The sequence below is a fragment of the Diabrotica virgifera genome, chromosome 1 (genome assembly GCF_917563875.1).
Source record: "Diabrotica virgifera virgifera chromosome 1, PGI_DIABVI_V3a".
Classification (NCBI taxonomy): domain Eukaryota; kingdom Metazoa; phylum Arthropoda; class Insecta; order Coleoptera; family Chrysomelidae; genus Diabrotica; species Diabrotica virgifera.
In genome coordinates, this window is record NC_065443.1 from 72,487,423 (window position 1) to 72,493,153 (window position 5,731).

The window sequence follows — 5,731 nt, forward strand, 5'->3', positions numbered from 1 at the left end:
GTCTCAAAACGTGTTTTTTTTTTTAATGAACATATTCACTCACAAATATTTCGAAGATAGAGATGGCATGATGGAACTGGAGCAGGTATTGTCGAAGCGAAGATCGGTGGAATATGCGCATTTTATCAATGAAATTCGATATTTTTAAGATATTCCAGAAGCCGCTATAGATAAAATGTTTTAACGACCTATTAATCATTCATAATTACTCAACGGATATTAGTACAGTTAAAATAATTAAGACGATAACCGGACAACATTGATTTAATGAGTAAAATTTAGTTTTTTTTTATTTTAATGACAAAAAAAGCAAGCCCATTAGCAGAACCCAATTAAAAATTATTTTGCACATCATATTTGAAACATAATTTGGTTGAAAAATCTCATTTTTGTTGGCAAAAAAATATATTAATTTGTTTGGACTAAATTAACGTTGTGCTTATCTTAAAAAGGATATGTTAGTATCAACATTCGCACAGTGTTGCCAAACTGAATTTTGTTATTTTGGGTGTAAATTTTTTCCACGGATCTCCGAGGGTACTATACCTCGGAATAGGTTCCGATCGTCTATTCCACGCACCAGTGACAAAAAGTCGACGGCATCGGTTTCGATTCCAAGCGCGCCGCATCGACCGCGATCTGCAATTTACAATAAACTCGAACTGGATTCTCGCTCGGAATAGGTCGCTGCAGCACAACCGTGGAACGAGCCACCGTAGGGTTAGTGGTTAGTTAGTAGAGAATGCATCGGTGACGTTCGTTTCGGTTAGAGTTGGTATGATGGAACTGGAGCGGATACGTCGGTGACGTTCGTTTCGGTTAAGGGTTGGTATGATGGAACTAGAGCGGGTACGTCGGAATATGTTCGGTTCGACTATTCCACGTATTACAAGTGACAAAACTTTGATGGCATCGGTCTCGATTCCAGCGCTGGCCGTAGTTGAGTAGGTACACTTTCCTTTTCCGAGAGATTTGATCTCTCGGAATAGGTACCATAGAGAAACGCATCGGCGGCGTTTGTTGACTGTTTCGATTCCAAAGTGTGATGGGTTTAAAAGGATTTCAGGTCGATACGGCTTTAACAGATAGTTGACATTTAAAACTGTTAAAATTTTGACTCTACCGCATTATGTTTTTATTTATTTGACTATAATCTAATCGATCCTATCTTTTGTAGCAAATTAGTGTCTTCATTTTCCATTTGCATAAACGAATTCTGAATAAACCTCGACTTTAGGTAATTTAAAAACCCATAATTACATGTAAGAAAAATTTGTTTTAATTGGCTGTGAGTTTCGACGGTAGCGCTATCTCGCGGTTTGAAACTTATACTTTTCTGATAAAATTTATGTATGTGAAATATACAAAACGAGAAAAATAGATACTTATCTAGAAAGACACAAATTATGAACTGAAATATTATTGTAACCTGATTACTAAATGAATACGTAAAATTAATTATGTTTTTTTTTATTTTATTCATTATAATTTTAATATTTAATATATAAGTTCGTGCGACTGGATGACTGCTTACGCAAGAGACCATTGAGGAAAAGAATAAGTTTAAATGAATTATTTGTTACCTCTGTTTATTTTTGTGTGCTTACTGATTTGCTTATTAAAATTTGTAATTTGTATGAATTGTAATTCGTTTGAATTCTATCAAAATGGATATTAAACATTATACTGGATTCAAGTCTTATTTCCCATGATATCCAATTTCAATCAGCAACACCAAAAAAAGGAAAGGATTTAGTTGATGCAGGACATGTAGGCAATGTTTCCGAATATAATAAATGCATCCAGTACTGTTATATTCAGTATTTTTACATGAATCAATACAACAGATGCAATATCTTGTTTTCTTTTTTGAAAAATCCATATTATCCGCCATTTCAGTTTATGAAGTTTATCAAATGCACAAAACAAAACTGCCAACTGCCACTAACACAGCGTTGCCACATTTTATTTAGAAAATCTACTGTTAAGTTTAGCTTACTAAAATCTACTTATCAAAAACTAAAATATACTATAAAACTTTATTAATATATTTGTATATAATTTAGGACTTTTTATAATAAAAATAACAGCTGACTAACTAGAAATTTTTTTTATTTAGCTAATGCCTCGACAACTAATGGGCATTTTCATGGTGATGGTACAGTGGATTTTACCAATTAGGTAGCTAGTGTTATGTGTAGTGTGTGTGTTGAGTAAGTGTCTTGTTACTTTGCAAAGTCGATGTCATTGTCTTTGCAGAGACGCTAATTGTATCCGAACGTCTGCGGTCCCTCCGGTGGGTACCGATCCCACAAGGATATAAACTATTTTCATTTATTAATTTATAATAAACGAAAAATTCTCTACCCTGGTGAGATTCGAACTCACGACCATTCGGTCCTTTCGATCCAAAGGTAGGCGCTCTTACCACTAAGCCACAGAGGGAGTTTAACTAGAAATTAATATGACTGTAAACAAAAACCAAACTTTTTTATATTGTAACTGGGGAACAAAAATGACCAACTCACAAACCATACATTCATAGACGTTTCACGTCCATGTTAATCTTTCGGATCGAATTAACGCCATCTCTTGACTGGAATGGGAACTAAATTGACAAATTTTAGTTACGTGATAATTTCAAATTATAAAATTTGCGGGATTTTTGATGAAATTTCACAGGAAATTAAAACAACAGAAAGACAATTCAATGTTTTATTCCATATTTTACTGAAAACTTCAAATATTCCAATTTGTTTTCAAAATGCTCAACACTACTGCTATGTGTCACATGAATGTACTGATGTGTATGGAGTTGAATGAAAATTTTTGAAAGAATCTGTAGGATGATTGTTTAGATATAAATATTACCTTATAATCTTTTACAAACTTCCAAAAATATATAGGTCCGAAATGTTGATGACACACTTGTCTATTTAATAATAATTGGAATTTAACACTAATTGGAATAAACTGTTTCAGGATCTATTATATTGTTTTTTTTTTAATGTGGAGAAACCAATGAACTGTCAACACTGATGGAATGGCCCCGTCCCATTCCAACAGTGAAGCGAGATAGGCGCCAACATACAAGAGAGAGGTTCTAGCACTTCTAGAGAGACATGAGAGAGACAGAGAATTTTCAGGTAAAATTTTGTTACAACTACAACGTACCTGACTAGCACTGTCCGATTATCTTCCCTCCTTTACCTGATTATCTTCTATCTTATCCTGGCGCCATTAACTTCGTTTTATGGCGATTCCATCAGTGTTGACAGTTCGTTGGGAGAAACACAACACGGGATGATCAATGTAAACAAAAAATTCTACTCATAAAAACGGAGAGGAGGTTAATACACTTGATTAAAATTGTGATTAAATCTAATTAAAAACGTAACACCACTAGAATAAAATAATTAAGCCACAAACTGTAAAATAAAATGTAAATAACAAATTAATTTAATTGTCAACTGTCAGTTGTTAAATATGACAAGAGAATTGACTGACAGCGACATCTCTGGATTGGAATGGTAACTAATTTGCTGTCTTGACCTTGACAATTTACGTGAAACGTCTATGAGTATGTATGGCTTGTGGACCAACTATTTTTAATTTTTATCAGTTTTATATTTAATATTTGTATATAATATTTTGTCATCCACTGATTTTAACATCTGCATGTCTGGATCATATTCTTCAAACAATTATTTCGCATTTTACATTAGAAACACGCAAACACAACATTTGTCGTTTTGCAAAGTTACATATATGTATTATAATTAGGCCCGGTCTTTTCACCTCCGAATAAATATTTATTAGGAAGTTTATCCGGCAGATTACATGTAAATCTGTCAAATAAACCTCCGAATAACTTTTATTCGGAGGTGAAAAGACCGGGCCTCAGATATTTTAGTTTTCCATCGTTAGCTTCTAAAAGGGCTCACCGAATGCCAGAACTCTTCAATAACACCTGAAATAGGTACTGATTGCACTGCTATACTTGAAATCTGCAAGTTTGTTACACCAGAATCCAGTTTCATTTCTGTTTAATATTCATCATCTACGTCCTGGGGTTAGATTCCGTGCACTGTAGATATCTACACTTCGCTTTCTATCGATGTCAATTGTCGTGAAAATATTTGAATTTTTAGCTTTAATTGAATTATTTTCTAGTTTTGCTAGTTGATGCTGAAGTGACACTTAGTAAAACAAGAAAATATTTGAATTAAAACTAAAAACATTGATAGAAAGCGGTCGGCGGTGTTAGCGATTGTACACAGAATCCCACCCCTGAATCTTATTTTCGGTAATGACATTGGGAAATTGTAACAAAATTTTATTTTTGTCATAAGAAAATGTTGAAATATACCAAAAATCTACTAAAAAATATTGCCTACTAGAATTTTTTAAAAAATATCAAAAATCTACCAAAGAAGTAGAAATCTACCAAATGTGGCAACGCTGCACTAACAGCGCTGGCGAAAACCGTCAAATTCCCTCTGCTCTACCCATGGCGCGTCATTTAAATTTATCAGATAAATGCACAAAACTGCCACTAACAGCGCTTGTGAAAGCTGTCAAATCCCCTCTACCCATCGGCTCATGGCCAATAGGTGTTATAATATAGATTTACGAATTGTAGGAAAAACATGGTAAAAAATATAAATATATTTAAAAATCAAATTACATACATCCTCTAGCTAGATTAAAAATACAAAATTATAGGTGCCCACTAGTTTGATCGTTTGAATTTAGGGCAGCGAAAGACAATAGCAGCACAACTATTAGGAACGAGCTAGGGCGATCCATATATTGTCTTTTCACGTCGAAATCATAAACTCGCATTAGGTTTCTGGAATAGGTATTTGCTTGGAATAGGTTCAGTTCCAACCTATTACCGAAAAATGCTATTCTGTACCATCTCTATTCGAAAAGTATTGACTTAGTGAAAAAACTCTATAGAACTTAAAGGTTGCTTAGAATTATTCAGTTTATCCAATTCCGGACTTATCTTGAACGTATGTTTTCACCCGAGAAGGGGTAAAACATATCTAGGGCAGAAGCGCACATCGGCACAATAGGTATCACTTTTTTTGTTTGACACGTTAGATATGTGTATGTCAAATTTCATCTCAATCCGAGCAGTTCTTTAAAATGTACAGCAAGAACCGTGAGTAAATGGACTATAAATTAGCTTGAGTTTTTATGATATATTTTATGATATAATATGAATGATTTATATTTAATGTTTTGGGCGGGGCCCGGCATCCCAACTGGAACCAGGGCCCGCTGATCTATCAGTACGCTACTGGGCTTCAATGCTATTTAAATGGGATTCATTTTTTTCGAATGCTGAGAAAACTAATACCTAAGTATTTTTGAAAAATTTAAACGCAGAATGAAAGATTACGTTATTACCGAGGGCCGAAAGTCCCTGAAAACTTCTATAATGTTTATTTTAATAAGTTACAGGGGTGAAAAACTAAGAGAAAATTTAGTGTGATTTTTAATTTCAAATATCTCATTCAAAAGAAACTTTTTAGTCATTCTAAGGGACTTTCGGCCCTCGGTAATAAAGTAATCTTCCATTCTGCCTTTAAATTTTTCAAAAATACTTATTAGTTTTCTCAGGATTCGAAAAAAATGATTACATTTAAAATACATTGAAAATTTTGACAGGCGTCAAAATGTTCCTTTCCTCTTAACGTAGATTTATAAATAACAACCACGA